Source organism: Tenrec ecaudatus, chromosome 8 (assembly GCF_050624435.1).
Source record: "Tenrec ecaudatus isolate mTenEca1 chromosome 8, mTenEca1.hap1, whole genome shotgun sequence".
NCBI lineage: Eukaryota > Metazoa > Chordata > Mammalia > Afrosoricida > Tenrecidae > Tenrec > Tenrec ecaudatus.
The window spans coordinates 31,058,453-31,075,698 of NC_134537.1; the positions used below are offsets into that span (position 1 = coordinate 31,058,453).

The 17,246-nt window shown below is 40.9% G+C and overlaps 1 protein-coding gene across 14 annotated transcripts in view; it reads left to right on the forward strand.

Moving 5' to 3' along the window:
• Positions 1-17,246, forward strand: part of LPP (LIM domain containing preferred translocation partner in lipoma) — a 792,938-nt gene that overhangs the window by 479,808 nt on the left and 295,884 nt on the right. The window lies entirely within an intron of this gene.

A 17,246-nucleotide genomic window follows, 5' to 3' on the forward strand; every position in this document is an offset into this window, starting at 1 on the left:
TTACAAATACCTGCTCACTAGGTGTCTCCTCCTTCCACACGATCAACCCCCCTACCACCACCAGCCCGCATCTACCCCATTGATCAATTTTTTCATTCTTACTGCACAAATGCTTAGCACAATCTGTGGATCCAGTTGGGTTCTTTGTAATTATTTGCTAATATTCCTCATGGAACCACCTCACTATTGTGCATACCTTTCCACCAAGGGCTCACAGCTTTCCTCTTTAGAAGGAAAGCCAATGCCATTGTCTTTAGAAAGAGAGTGAATGTTAGTCTCTCTCAGTAAACAGCTCCCTAATACATTGGCTGCTTCACAATCAAATCAGACAGCATTTGACTGGGAGGGAAAGCCCCAGGACAAGTCCCTTCCTTGACCACAAAGTTTTCTGATTTCTATCTGTCCCTCTTGAAGTTGTGGTTTCAGCAAAGCAGCCTTTCTGTCCTCTAGTTTATCCTGCCAACTTAAATACAGTCTAGAAATGCAAATCCACAAAATCCCCAGTCTGGTACAATGTTCAGCTCTGGGCTAGGGGCAAACATCAAACTTATTTTTAGCATTACTTGAAGGGAAAATTCTCAATAATATAACTGACAACCATTCATAGCGCTGCTCCGGTTTTCTGTCAAGTTCTTGGCTGTGTGGTGCTGGCTCCCCCCGCCCCGTTTCTCCTTTGCAGTTCTGCATATTTGAAGGAGCGTTTACCGTTTTTTTTTTTTTTCAAAGGAAATGTGGCCCTTTTCATTAGCTCCTTTTGCTTCATGCTGAGTCATGGATGAGAGAGCACTGGTAGGCGGCATAGCTGCAGGAAAAGTCCTACTGTCATTTACACTCGCAGGCGGTTATGCTTTCCAGAAAACTTTTTCCGTAGGTTGCGAAAGTGATTAATCTGCTGTTAAAACTGACAACGAAGGTTCTCAGATAAGAGAGTGAACAAAATGAGGGATTTTTCTTTAAAATGTCAGCTCTGGGCTTTCCCGTTTTAGATTAGAAAAATATAGATCTAGCTATTGTTGGCTTGTTTTTTTCTTTCTTTCTTTTTTACTTCTAGGCTTTTCATATACGTGGGAATTCGATCATGACTTAAACCAATCCTAGAACTTTTTCTATTTAAATGACGTCATTTTATTTATTGAGCTGCTGGCATGGCTCATTCTTCATGTTTTCTCTTTAAATTATTCATTTCTACATCCTGTTCCCTCGGCATTTTTTTCCGCTTGTACATATTTCTATATTTATGACTTTTTCAATACTTTTCCTATCGTCTTATTTCCCAGGCCCAGATCACCCGAGCCCGTCTTACTCTTGTTCGCATGAGCCCTAGTTAGGATGTTCTAAGTTCTCTCTCTGTGACAAGGTCCCTTGGTGACACCTCGACCCCCATTTCAACAACTGGGACAAAAGTGGTTTGGTGTCATTTAAATGTAACGCCCCTTCTTAAGATATGAGACATTCTTTCTTCTTTTGCCCCCTCGTCTAGTTTGAAATATGAGATGTTGGAGTTGTCAAAGCTTTTTCGTTAGGACCAGACACATAGACATTGAGGTGGGTCATGTCTCTGGGGACCACAGATTACAGCCGAGGAACCAATAAATACGTTCGTGTCACCCCACATGGTTCCCGTTGCCCCAGAGAACGTGTGATTTAGTTACAGCCATCTGAGTCCTTAAAACGGTCCTAGAACATTTGCATCATTGTATTCATTGCCAAGAATATTTTATAATCCTGGGTTTTTATAACAAGTTCGTATGGATTGTTATCAGGTGTTAATTTGACAGTCTTTTTTTAACGTTAAAAACAAACACAAAACCCAAGCCCCATCATTTTAGTTATAATATATGGAATGGAGCCATGATGTGAAGTCAGTTTTGATACTTGGTGACTCCAGGTGTGTCAGAATAGAGCTGTAGTCTAATGGGGTTTTAATGGCTGATTTTTCTGAAAACTCACCACATCTTTTTGCTGAGGTACCTCCACTGTTTCCCCCTTTTCCAAACTCTTCCTCTCAGTTGAAGACTGGTTTCTGAGCCTTGGTAACTGAATAGATTCAGGGAGAAGTTGGTATGGGGACGCTTTTTCTCACAAACTTTTCTTTTTAGTTTTGTGTGCCTCTTCCATTATTCTTTTTTCTTCTTCTTGATTTTATTTTATTTTATCATATTTTTCATTGACATATTTACTCATTCCAATATATCCATTAAGATATAGTTCTGATACTCAATCCCATCAGATGGGGTCATGCAATTATGAGTGCTGTCAACTACCCTGCCCCCTTTCCTGTGCCCTCTGGGAACCATTACTCCTCTCCTTGAGGGGTCATCTATCTGGACTACCACGTATTGATCGATCTGAAATATACAAATGAACAAATGCAAATCTAACATGATTAATAAGATACAACACAATGAAAACCTTAATAGATAAGGGGATGAAATCTTAAAGGACTAGAGGATAATTATGTGGTTCATCATTACCGTGCTGCACCCTGGATTTATCATCCATTCTGTGTGGCCCTTCTGAGAGGGACTGTCCAATTGTCTTGCTGGTGGACTTTGGGTCTCTACCCCATCCACTCCCTTTCATATTGATTTGGCTGCGCGTGTTTTTGAAATTCTGATACCTCTTCCTGTGGACACCTCATGATCACATAGGCTGGTGTGCTTCTTGCATGTGGACTTTGTTGCTTCCTTACTAGATGGCCATTTATATAACTACAAACTTTTAAGACTCCAGATGTTATATCTTTTATTAGCCAGGCACCATCAGCTTTCTTGACATTTGCTTATGCACTCACTTTGTCTTCAGCAATTGTGTCAGGAAGGTGAGCATCAAACAATGCCACATTATGGGAACAAACTCTTGTTGAACTGAGGTAAGATTTAAGTAGAGGCCCAAAGCACATCTGTTTCCTTGTTGCATTTGCATATATGTACACATATATAAACAGGTAAATATATTTATATACATATTTTTTTTCTTCTTTCCTTTCCCCCCCTCCATCGCTACTATTATGTGTACCCATTGTTCACCTCTCAGATACAATTTGATGACCAGAAAAGCTACAGTCTCCTCACCATCTATTTTAGAACTTACTGTTCCCCTGTATCCATCACTGTGTGCTCCCTGCTAACCTCCTCCCACCCCTGCCCCCCAGGAACCATGGGTCCAGTCGCTCCCTCTATAAGATTGCCTATTTTTCCTATCTTGTATAGATAAACACCATACAGATACTCACAAGTCTAACAGGGATCCTGACACAGAGCAGATTACTATCTTTTTGTTTCCACAATTTTTTAGAGCATATCCCCTCAAGGAAGAAGGAAAGAGACAAATCCCTAATAGAATGGGCCAACACCAGGAACTTGCTATCCTTTTTGGTCCTAAAGTAAATATTAAGCACCCGGGTAGTGTAGTAGGTTACAAATTGGGCTGATAATCACAAGGTCACCATTTCAAAACCAGCCACTCCAAGAGAGAAAACTTAAGCTTTATACTTCTGTAAAAAATCATAGTCTAACAACAAAAACAAAAGAGTCGTAGTCTCAGAAAACCATGGGTAGTTGAATTGTACTCTGTCCTGTAGTATCTCTGGGAGTCAGAATTGCCTCAATGGCAGTGAGTTTGGTGTGTGTGTGTGTGTGTGTGTGTGTGTGTGTGTGTGTGTGTGTGTTTGCCTGTGGGCTTAAAGTACTGATTTTAAATTTCAGAAGTTGAAAATGTCACAACCATTTAAAACCTCACGGTAGGTGCATATTTAAATGGTATTCCATAGAGGACATACTAAAAACACCTAAATTAGTTAAAGAAATTTTAAATTGCCAAAATTAGTTTAGTTCTTTATTAAATGTATATAGAGTATTGAATGCATATGGAATGTATGCAAGTTCACAATAGATATGTTGGAATTGACTTGTTGGCGATGGATTTGGTTTTGGTATGTAAGAGAGGACTCCAGAAACTTCGTGGAAAAAAATTCCATTATTTTTTCATCAGACTTTTCTCCCTGAACTTTTTGAAACCCCTTCTGCATGACCACAGCTTTGTTAGATGCCACTGTTTAACAACTCCTTCATCTATCTTCAAGGTGCTTCATTTAGTTCATAATTATATATGTGTTCCTTTACATCACAGGGGTTGTTTTTTTTGGGGGGGGCAGTATTAAAGCTGGATGTGGTGTGGAGATCTTTTGCATGGCTGAATGTAGGATTGTGTCCGTTTTCAACAACACAGCATCACTTAAAGTAGAGAACAAATACCGTATATACTCGTGTATAAGCCAAGTTTTTCAGCACAAAAAATGTGCTGAAACTGGGGTTCAGCTTATACACGGGTCAGTGGTACCCCAGCGAGGTGTAACATCTTGCTGGGCCCCCCTCCCCCCATTGTAATGGGATGAGCGCCCGTTATCTCCAGGGTGATTGCCGTTTCTCTGTTCATTCAAAGCCCCACTGACACTGCAGGGCTTTGAATGTTTATTCACATCTAACCAATCAGAGTTGTCCTATGATGTGTATCTTTGAATACACCTTTTAAAGACTGTGTGCGAAGGATGTGTCATGAATGGATGTCATCTGGTCAAGCCCAAGTAACAAAAGGAGGAAATCTCATGAAGCCCGGCATAGAGTTAATAGCAAAGTGGGTTTGAGATGCATGGGAAGACATTCCAGAAGACATGGTGTGACGTGCCTTCCAGAAATGTAGTATTAGTAATGCTATGGATGGCAGTGAAGACTGCGCTTTGTATGAAAATGACAGTAGTGATGGTGATGACGGCGATCTCAGTGAGGACAGCGTCTATGATGACCTCACAACAGCTGAAGCTCTGCATTGGGATACGGATGATGATGAGGAATCCAGTTTTGAAGGATTTTAACTCTACATTTTAGCTTGGTTGCTGATTGAGCTCAGGGCACAGTACTCTTAAGGTATCATTGTTGATACCTTATTGTTTTTGTTGAACCTATTTTCCACTTACTGGTTTACTAATGTTAATTGACTTGTCCTTTTATTTATGTTTTCATTTAAATTAAATATTTAAATACATTACTCCACTGATGTCTCAATTTTTATTAATTTTATTTTCATTATTGAAACTTACCAATAGCTTCTGCATTTCTCACTCTAGGCTTATACTCAAGTCAATCAGTTTTTCTGTTTTCCCAGGTAATAATTAGGTACCTCAGCTTATACTCGGATCGGCTTATATTCGAGTATATACGGTACGGTAGGTTAAACATTTGGCTGCTGACCTAATAGATGGTGGTTCCACCTCACCAGCCACCTGAGAGGAAAAAGATGAAGCAGTCTGCTTCCAAGAAAATTTCATCTCAGAACCCCCATAGAGCTGTTCTACTCGGTCCTGTAGGGTAACCATGAGTCTCAATCTATTAAATGGCAGTGCATGTGTTTTCATTTGAGGGAGGTATACTTTGTTGGGAAGACTTTGACATTTTTTAAAAGGAGAAGGTTCGGTAATAATGGGAGAGTATTTCCTTTAAATACCAGAGACAGGATTTACATAAAAATGTAGTCATGAAGCAATAGTAATGAGATATGATTTTGGTTTGATGGGAGAAAAACAGCTCTACAGAGAATTTAACAAGTGCAATAAATTATGGATCTAGCAAATACGTCTCAGTAGTTCTTCATTAAAGGAGCGCTGGTGGTGCATTGGTCAAAGTGCTCTGCTGAGAATCCACAGGTTGTGACAGCCTGCTTCTCTATAGATCGCAACTCCGGAACCCTGGGGGCAGTTAGCCACTAGTCCTTCAGGGTTTCAATGAGAGCTGTTGGAATTTAACTCCACAGCAGTCGATATTGATTGCTTTGCTTCTCTTTTTCAGTCCATTATGAGTATCTTAATTGGCGTTAAAAGAAGACTCAGGGAAATGTTGGGAAGCACTATACTAGGAGACTTCAAAAAGTTTCTGGAAAAAATGGAATAAAAAGATAATGGAGATTTTCCGTAAGATATTTAATCTCCCCTCTTATATAAGACATGTTGGTATTCTACTTAAAGTCATTGACATATCTATTTTCTTTCTGTTTTCAAAGTTAGAAGCAGGTGATTGTATTTGAGGATTCATGACACAACACCTATTTCAATAGCATGCTTATTGAATAGAAAGGCCATTTCTATCTCCCAAGTGGCCCCATGGAGTTGATAAACTATGTGACCATTGCCCAAGAGTTCCTTTCCCTGTCCTTGATATGTTCCAGTCTTCAATTTTCGTTGTTAGAAAGTTGATTCTCTTTGGGGGACCGGAGCACAAGAGGGCATGGATAGTGGTGGTGTGTTCTCATGTCATTGCACTACAAGTCTGCAAAGCCAGATGCTAAATTTTATTAACATAATGCATCTCTAATTAAATCTCATATTAGCAATACAATTAATAATGTGGTCTGTTTCCATTACTTTATTAAGAAATTACCATACTTGTTATACAACAGGCTAATAAAAAGGCAGTATGTTTTGAAACAGCCTCTGCTAAAGTGGTTCTGCACTTTGCGTCTCTTGACTTCTGAATTAAAATTAAGAGGTGGCAGGCTAGAATTAGCTGATGCAGTGCACTCTGGACTTCAAATTAGTAAAAACAAAAAAAAACCTTGTAAAATATATTATGACTCTGCTTCCTTTTAAATAAAATTAAGTTTCTTCTTGCAGTGAGCCTACTACTTAAAAGGTTTAGGAAATGCTTTGTTTGCATGCTTTCTCTCTCGTAACTACTTCTAAAAAACTCAAAGCCAAGGGGGAAAAAGGGGAATGTGGAGGGCAAATCCCTAGTCCATTGGCCTGGGATGATTTTTACTGAATGGAAAGTCATGGTTCCTGTGCTCTGGCCATTGTTGATGGTTTAATTTTCATAATGTGTTAACTTGATAATTAAATTCTCCTGGACTTTCTAGGAGGAAATAATTTTAAATGGCACTGCATATGGAGGGGAAAGAATAACTTAAAAATATGATTATCTTTTAAACTGAGGTCATGTGAGGAAACCTGATTCCTGGTGGCCCTACAGGACAGAGTTGACCTGTGCCGGAGGTTTTCACAGGCTCTATTCTTTATGGAGGCTGAAAGCCACATTGTCCTCCTGCTGAGCGGATGGTCAGACCATCCATCGACGTTTTAGGCAGCAGCTGACTGCTTAGCTACTGTGCCGCCAGGGCGCCTGTGTGGATATAGAATAGCTCACAGAGCTATGACTACAGGGTTTTATTCCATAAAATAACATTTTGCCAGCTGCCTCTTGCAAGACCCTCTGAAAATGTCACCCTGAGCCACACAGAAGTAATTTGCATCAGAGGTGTGTGTCCTTGTCAGAATGAAGCAGCAGAACCTTCTCCACAGAGTAACTGCTCTCCTTTCCCAGCCCCTCCCACCAGATCTGAGTACCCTTCCTCGCCCTTCTACTGTCCTAATACTTATTCCTTAATTCTATTAGATTCGTTGTCAACTAAACTTAAAGGCAGATGTTATTCTTCACAAGCTGCCCGCCTCTAATTTTGCAGGCACATTTCCACGCACTTGCTCTTGGGTACTACTCAATTGCCATTGAGGCAGTGCTGACTCAGAGTGACCCCCTGGGGGTTTCTGAGCCTGTAAATGTGGATGAGAGTAGAAGGCCCAGTCTTTATTCTTTAGAGCTGCTGGTGGTTTTGAACTGCCAATCTTATGCATCGCAACCCAATGTGTAACCGCTACACTACCGGAGCTCTATTACCTTTTGGATAGAGGTGGCTTAAGAACAACTTTGGTGCCAGGAAGTCTAGATTCGAGTGCCAACATTTGCTTAATTCTGTAACCTTATGCAAATTACTAAAGCTCCTTAGACCTCAGTTTCCTCATCTATAAAATGGGATGATCATTACCTTTTCCTTCGTTAAATCTAAAGCATTTGGATAAAGACTGACACGTAACATCTGTATCAGGTAACATTTGATCCTTCTAGATGTCAGACTGACTGTGTTTCCATTCACTCCCTTCCCTTCCTACACAATCCACTCTCCATCCAGTTCATCCCAACTCGGCAGCCCGAGAGGACAAGGTCGAACTGCCCCTGTGGGTTTCTAAGATTGTAACTCTTTAGGGAATTTGAAAGTCTCATCTTTCTCCCTCAGAGTATCTGGGGGCTTCTAACTGCTGACCTTGTGGATAGCAAGTAACCCTACGTGTAATCCAGCACGCCAGCAGTGCTGCACCAGGTTTGTTCCGATGGTATACTTAGGCATGGAGGCGACACCTTCCTCCCTTGGTGCAGCTGGTGGGCGAGAACTACCTACCATTTGGTTAACATCTCAACTTTTTATGCTACCGGGACTCCTAATCTCCCTGCCAGTGGGGAAATATTTCTTAATTTAAGATCTCTTGCACACTTGTGTTACTTATCCTTCTCTGGCGTGTAGCACAGCTATGTATGTGTAAACCTGTCTTGTGAGTACCTTGATTCCAGGGATGTAGTGTGATTAATTTCGCCAAGGAGTCCAGTGACTGGTGTTGGTTGGCTGTGCTTGTTAGTAGATCGTGGAGGAGTGCTTTTCTGTAAATGTAGCTCATTGCAGACATTTTGAATGGACCTAGTGCAGCCCCTCATGTCTGCCCACCACTCCTGGCACTGGTAAAGATGGGAAAATCAGGAGAAACAAAAATAAGAAATGCATTTAGTCCATGTGAGCAATGCGAGTTCCTCTTTTGTTTCCTCCCACCTTGTAGCCCTCAAAAGTTTTGTAAAATGATGACATATTTTTGATTTAGAGGAAAATGAATGTTAATCTATTACTCTGTCTTGCATTCTTTATCACTGGTATATCAGGTACATAGAATTTTCACATTGTTTTTGAAAATGGTGGAAGAAACTTTAGAGCCTCTTGATGATATAGACCATCGGTTACAAGCTGTAGTGCTGTTATAACTTTGAAAATATTGCATCCTGAAATGCAGTTTTAAGATCCTAGAGCCTGCGATAAACGTTATGTTGCATTATTCTTTTACGACTGGAAATTTGTGAGGCTTGGAACAGTTTAATTTTTATACATTTAAGCAATTTTGCCTGATCGTATTTTAAAAATACATTTTAATTGATATTGATAGGTATGGTTTTATTTCTGCCATTTTGCTGTGTATTTTTTTAGTGATGTATTGGCTTATATGTTAATGATTTTCTGAATTGAGTTAATTTTGGTTTTGTTTCTTCTTATTTTTCCATTGTTTTTGTTTTTATTTTTAAATAATTTTATAGAAGGGGGGAAGGGAGACTCCGGATAGGGCAAGATATGACAAAACAACGATGTATAAATTACCAAGGGCATATGAGGGAGGGGGGAATGGGGAGGGAGGGGGGGAAAAAAGAGGACCTGATGCAAGGGGCTTAAGTGGAGAGCAAATGCCTTGAGAATGATTGGGGCAGGGAATGTATGGATGTGCTTTATACAATTGATGTATGTATATGTATGGATTGTGGTAAGAGTTGTATGAGTCCCTAATAAAAAGTAAAAGAAGAAAAGAGAAAAAAATGATTAGGGCAAAGACTGTACAGATGTGCTTTATACAATTGATGTATGTATATATATGAACTGTGAAAAGAATTGTATGAGCCCCAATAAATTGTTAAAATTAAAAAAAAAAGAAAAAAAATTAAAAAGCCTGACAGTTTTTCATGTTCTAAGGGGTATACTTGGATTTAAAACATTAGGTTAAAAATACAAAATTTTAATTAAAAACAGATAACGCTTAGCTTATGTATAGAGCATACTTAAATTCTGCAGTTTTCCACCGCATTGTGATATAGTGCCACTGGACAACAGAGAACGTTCAGTCCTTTCTATCAGCTTCTTTGTTACTCTGCCCTTAACCAAAAAGCCAAAGGTCATCGAGTCTATTCCAACTCATACTGACACCAGGGATAAGGTTGCAAAGACTGTACATGTTCAAGGAGCAGAGAGCCTCATTTGTCTCCTGTGGAACCTCTGGTGAGCTTGGACAACTAACTTCAATGTTAGCATTCCAGCCCTTACCCCGTCGCATCACCCAGCTCTGTTGTATAAGCTGCCATCACCTCTCTATTTCTTTGGTGACGAACAAGAGTTCATTTATTCTAGAACAGAAATTTAGAATCAGAGATCCAAGCAAGTGATATCCAAGCAAAGTTAACCAATACAACCCCAAAGGAAGCTGATGAAATGTTTGCCTTAATTCATAATGCTCTCTTCAGTTTCCTGGGAATAATCGCAACCTCCTGCCCCCGCCCCAATTATGAAAAGATATTTTTCTTTTTTAAAAAATAAGCTTATAACAAAGAGGTATGCCACCCGACAAATGGCTGACTGTCGCCTGCCTCTGTGGCATGCTGTGGAGTTGTGAGGAGTGTGGGAAGCGTTTTACTCAGTCTGCTGTGGAACAACAGGCCTGCTCTTAACTCAGGCTCTGGAGTTGAGTTTTATTCCGTTGGCCCAGCATCTCTACAGCTGTCAACGTAGGAGCTTCAGCACCACTGGGTATGGTCAGTGTTTTAGTTCTTAAACCATCCTGGGTTGTCCAGGCCCAAAGCTCTTTAAACGATTTAGACAACGTCTGTGAAGGATGTGTTCTTAGATAGTTCTCCTTCCCTTTGAAGATTTATAGAGTCGAGGATTATTTGCTGAGTCCAAGGCAAGATGTGTTTGTCAGTTTCCAGCAGAGATATAATGTTGGGGATCACTCAAAGGTATCGTCCCAATCGTATGGTCCTCTGCTGCCATTGAAGCATGTTACCGTGTTATATGGACATCCCAAAGCAGGGCTGGGGAGTGGGATCAACATGTCTTCAAGGATCCATAGAGAGGGGAACAAGTGGAAATAAGGTCAACTCATTTTGACCCAGCAGGCTGCAGACCTTCACTCTGAACGCAGTCTTAGTCGGCCACACCTGAGTTTAGCCTCTCTTTCAACAGAGGTCAAATTTCAAGCAGACTTGGTTGGTTTCCTTTGAGAAGCTCCAGCAAGGGATCCCATTTGTTCAATACTATTTATCTTTGGAGATATCATTGTTCAAAATCAAAGATGCTAAGAATAAGTGTACTGGGGCATTGCTTCCTCGGGTACACGTTCTCTTGATAATGCTCAGTTGGTTTTCTCCCTTCAAATCCTCTGCCACCGGTCGGAACCCTCATGGTTGATTGCCTGAGCAATTTAAGTCTCTCTTTCGTCCGACCTCTTGTATGCCTGTCTATGAACATGGCTACCAAATTAATATGTCTTCAACCAGCCCCACTGGGCCTGTCTTTCTCTGAGTGGCTTCCTGGCAGTCTGACATGATACAAAGATAGAACGTGAAGGCCTAGAAGCAGTGTAGTGATTCTAATAATCATGGACGTAACAATACTAAGTGGCTGCCTCCTGATACTCTATCTTAAATATCAGTTGTCTGGAGACAACAAGGTTTTTAGAATTTGATATTCGAGGCGTTACCATGGAGGTCTTTGCAAGTGTCTGAGTAGCATGCATATCTTACTTCCTTTGAAAGAAGATCATCTGATTTACATGGGAAGTGAGTAGGTGGAGAGTTGACATTTTAAGTGTTTGCCTGGTATTTGATATACCTTTGCACTGCCCGAAATCTGTGTTATCAGAAGTAAACTTCTTTGTGAGAATTCAGGAAGGTGAAAAAAAAATTTAATGCTTTGTTTTGTACTCCGTTTTACCACTAAATATGTATTTTAAGTAGTTGATTATTGCATTTGAATTTCAATTCTGTTAAAGCAGATTGACTACTTGCTAACCACATTGTAAACATCTTTTCAAAAAATTTTTGAATTGATGATATGATGTTAAATGAAAAAAAATATACAAAACTGCACACAAAAATGTTCATATTTAAACACCACCACTTCTGTGTAGTCACCTACACATCATTGAGGCATATGTTTATGTATACACACACAGTCAAGTACATATAATGAAAAAAAATACCAACAATTAACAGTTGTTATTAAGTATTTGAATTATGGGCTGTTATTGCTTGTTTCATTTCCTTTAGTAGTCTTGTGTGTATTTACATGTTTGTTTACTGAGCATCATTCTGACTCACACAGCTACTGGTGCTGGGGAACTAGGAAGTCTGAACCAGGAGGCAGGAAGACCACGGTAGATGGAGGCAGAATTAAATCGACCAAATCTTGGCAGGCTGGTGACAGCTCCTGGGTCGGTGGGCCACATACTGCATTACCTGGCCAACTCCTGATGAACCAGACTTAACTTCCAGCCAGAGGAAGGAAAGAGAGTTTCCCCAGCATCTATTTACAGATAGGAAATCGGCCACACCGTCAAGGAAGCATTTTCGACTGGGACGTGCCCCTGATGGGGAAGCCTTTGCTTCCACAGTACTGAGGACTCTGGCCCAGCCAAGTTGACACAAAACCTAACTGTCACACGGGCTTCAAGGAAGAAGCTGTGTTTTACATAGGGGCTTGCTAACTATGCTCATTAACAATTCAAAAGCACCAGTGATATTTCAATCAAGCATTATTGAGAATCTATGGAGAGAGATAGCTACAAATGTTGTCAGTTTATCTTTTTTATATTAGCAAACTGTCTTCTTCCATATTGTTACTGTCTAGAAAGTGTATCCCTGGGAAATTGGGAATGATGAAATCAGCGATAGAATGAGTAGGTAGATGTTTGTACAGATCTCTGATGCCTTCTACCATCCGGTGCCTTTTCTCCCTTTTCTGTCTCGTTTCTTCCCTCTCTTTCTTTTTTCCTTCACTCTGTAACATCTCTCCTTACCAAGTTCTGATGTCACTTATCATGTTCCTATATTTCTAGACTAGCGATCACCCTAGCATCCACAAATGCTAGTGTTCTCTCACACTCTCTCTCCAACCCCCACCCAAATAGTGCGGATCCCCAACAATGGGAGGTAACATGTTGCTTTGATCTATTCAATTTTTTATGATCCTGTTTTGAGAACCTACTATGGCTTTCTGCTACTACGTTCTAAATGGTATAAGAGGGCAACGTTTAATATGTGATTGCTGCTCTCACGTCACATGATTTGGAAGAATTGCCCTAACGTTCGATGGGACCTGAAAATTGTCTACATGTTGGTACTCATTCGAGATATGAGATAGATTGGAGGAAGAGCTGGCTGGGGGAAGAGGCCTTATACAGTGTGTCTGCCCACTGTGAGATAATAAGGAGCATTTCTAGCCAGCACTTTGTTGTTTGTTTTTAATCATTTTATTGGGGGCTCATACAACTCTTATCACAATGCGTACATACATCAATTGTATAAAGCACATTTGTACATTCGTTACCCTCCTCATTCTCAAAACATTTGCTCTCCATGTAAGCCCCTGGTATCAGCTCCTCATGTTCCCCTCCCTCCATTCTCCCTCCTCCCTCATGAACCCTTAATAATTTATAAATTATTATTTTGTCATATCTTACACTGTCCAACATCTCCCTTCACCCACTTCTCTGTTGTCCTTCCCTGAGGGAGGAGGTTATATGTAGATCTCTACAATCGGTTCTCCCTTTCCACCCCACCTTGCCTCCATTCTCCCAGTATCACCACTCTCACCACTGGTCCTGAAGGGATCAACCGCTCTGGACTCCCTGTGTTTCCAGTTCCTATCTGTACCAGTGTACATCCTCTGGTCTAGCCAGATTTGTAAGGTAGAATTGGGATCGTGATAGTTGGAGGAGGAAGCATTTAGGAACTAGAGGAAAGTTGTATGTTTCAATGTTGCTACACTGCACCCTGAGTGACTCTTCTCCACCCCACAACCCTTCTATAAAGGGATGTCCAGTTGCCTACAGATGGGCTTTGAGCCCCCACTCCACACTCCCCCTCATTCACAATGATTCTGACCAGCACTTTGAAGGAGAAGGAGGTAAAGCACAGAGAAGCCAGGACTACATTCCCTCTGTGCTTAGCAGACCCAGATCCTGGGCCCCTTAAGCCAGTGTTCTTTGGCTGGAAGTCAGCCCTTTGCTGTATCAAACTGAATGGGCTACAGGGGCGCTAGAGTGCTTTGTTCCCTGTGGTCTTGTCAGGCTTCTGAGACTATGAGAGCTTTCCTCTGGTTCCCTGCCTCTTTCTCTGATCTCGGACTTTAGTTGAGTTCACTGAGGCCAAGGAGGGTTACTTATCACCCAGAAGCTGGCAAAATTCCTGGTATTTAGAAAGTGGTTGGTAAATGGTTGATGACTGTGAATAATACCGTGTGTGTGTGTGTGTGTGTGTGTGTGTGTCTACATATAGGCATCACTCAATGCCGAGTAAACATTGAATTGCTTGGCTTTTGTATGGCTTTTGAAAAGACAATACATTCTCTGAAAGGAAAATATTTGGAGATAAAGGCATGATTTAGATTTAAAGGTTCATGCTTATTTTATCAAAGAGAATGAAGAGGGAAAGAAAAATACCCGTTTCCACTCCGCATAAGTTATGTTTCCTTATTCATTTACTGTATCTTAGTCATACTTACATACAAATTTATGTCCTGTTTTCATTAACATGATAGCATAAGGTATTTCAGAGTCTATTGGTATTTTATAAAAGTTGTAGCTGTTAAGGTTTCGAAGATCACAGCTAACTGAAGGTGTCAATAATTACGTGAGTACAAGGGACCTGGGTTCTTTAAGACTGTAAAATTGGGGTAGGGCTTTGGCCACTCCAATCCAGTTCCTTCAAGATATTACAAAGACACTGAGACCAAAAGAATTTCCGTGACTTTCTTTAGACTCAGGAGTTTGTTACCCCCGTTTAAAATTATTTCTCAAAGAATATTTGTCTTTGAATTATTCTTCTATTTTTGTTGTTACCGATTTCATAAGGGAGACATTAACTAATTTTACGGTGAAACTGAGATTTCACTGGAAGAAGAAATTCTCATTGAAATCTTTCAGGAATTTCTACTTCCAAGTTAGAAAGCAAGCTGATACCCCAATCTTGGCCTGCCTCCATCCTCTTGCTCTCCCACGAAGCTCGAGGACAGTGTACTGTGGACAAAATAATGGCACTCTCTCCCCCAAGCCATCCTCAAAGTACAGTCAACAGTGCCCATCGCAATGAAAGAGGGAGGGGAAATAGACATTGTCTCCTACTGCAAAATCTAGGGTACTTATTGCAGTACCCTACAACTCACAGTCCTCTGCAAAGCTCTCACAAACACAAACAGAAGGGCAGAGAGCGGTTCGAGGACCATCGCAGTCCACACGTTGCTGTCGTCATCATCACTGCAGTTTTCAGGAGCGGCTCCCAGGTGGGAAACAGGCTGCCCATTTTCCAAATGGCACACTTCATTCAGAGAGGTCTGGAAAGAGCTACCTTCAGGGTTCCTCCGAGTGAGTGACAAAGACAGGCCCAGGAGAGGCCTCGCTTCCAGATTAGCCCATCCGTCCCTCACCCTTTTCAGGCCATGCCAACTACGAGAAATGAATCTACCCCATGTGGTCACAGTAGGATTTATCTGGGCATTTGCTGAACCTGCTCGCAATTTATTTTTATTTCTTCCGATAGACGTGTATTTGGCACATGAGAGTGAATTCCTTCTGGAACAGCAGATGTGCCTGGTACACTTGTCTGCTGTAACCATTTGTGCTCTGGTTGATGTTTTTTTTTTTTTTTTAAGAGTGCAGAATTGTTGAAGGGGGGGGGGGTTAAAAAAGCCAGAACCATTTTAGCGATTATGCAAAGTTAGAATGTGAGTAATTTTGCAGCAGTCAACTCATTATGGGCTTTCATAGCTTGTTTTACAAGGATTATAGGGAAGTGTACAGGTTTGGTGAATAGAGCTCTTATTTGTCCCTAATAGTTGCTTTTATGAAAACATTTTCTACCCTTCCTTCTACTCAGTGCCAAAGTGTCCTCTCTTTAGAAATTACACCCTTCTCTGATCCCGCCCCTTTATCCATTTACAATAAATGGACAAACAACTTCCAATCCTAAGAATAAACCTGTTGGGCTGAGAGAAACCCTCCCCTGTCCTAAACACTATGTACTGTGATCGACATTTCTTCACATGATAGAGAGAGCATTTAAAAGTGAGCATATGTTCTGTAACAAATAGAGAAAGAGAAAAAATCTCATTTGCTATGAACTTAATGTGCTCTAAATACGCTGACCTTCCGGTATTTTGCTTGATCTATTTCCTAGGGCTTAGCAAATTTTTCTAATGGAATTCTCCACTTTCTATAAGACATCACCCACTCTTTTGTCCTGCTTTTCCATCACCCACACTCTGGGAATTCATGACCAGTGGATCTTGTTTTCAGTGGAGCAAACAGAGCCACTTGCTCACCCTGGCGGCTCCCGTGCATGAATTGTGTCAGTGCGGCAACCTCACTTGGCTTCTTGGAAAACTGAGTGGCTTCCTTGACCTTGTCAATGCCCTCTCACCTCAGGCAAATCTTTCTGCAGCCTAGGTTCCTTGAGTAGAGGGCTAGTGAAATCTCCTTTGCCATTTCATTGAGCTCCAATACCCCGGGATTCTGTAGAGGATGGTGTATATTTTTTATTATGCACACCTCAATCATCTATTTCATCTCCTCAGAGACTCTTTTGTGTCTACATCTGCCCCCACAAACTCAGACTTTTGTCTCAAAAGTAATTACAGTTTTAATTTTACGCATTTCATTGAGAAGTTCATACAAGACTCAGAGACTTCCTCACAGAAGAAAATGTGATCATATTTTTACTCATTTGATTCATGGCTTCTATTTTTAGTGGCTTCAATTCGCAATAAGAGCTTGGTCAAGTTGATTCAACCAGGTGCCATCAAGTGAACCTTGACTCCTGGCGACACCGTGTCGTTTTCAGTGGTTGCTGCTTTTGAGAAGGGTACCCCACCACACTTTTCTTCTCAGGCACCTCTGGGTGGACTTCAATGTCCATCCTTTCAGTTAGCAGCCAGGCATGTGATGTAAGATTCTGTTAGAGGGGTCAATTATTACCCCAATTACCAAATTGCCCTCATCACATTACTGTTACCTACAGCTAAGAAACCAAAATGCATAAAAGTAACTCTGAGTTTTAAAAATTACATGGAATTGAGGTGCTCAGTTATACTTGAATGCTTCTTGGATGAATAGAAAAAGGTTCATTTTCACAAAACTGATTGCAGGCTCAAGAACACATGGGCTGAGGATCGTTTCAACGACTGTCACCAGTGTTTCGTTGTATTCATCCTCCATTCATGAAATGTTCTAATAATGGATTTGGGAGGGAACTTGGACTCATTGGACAAATGCTTACCTACTTGCTAGA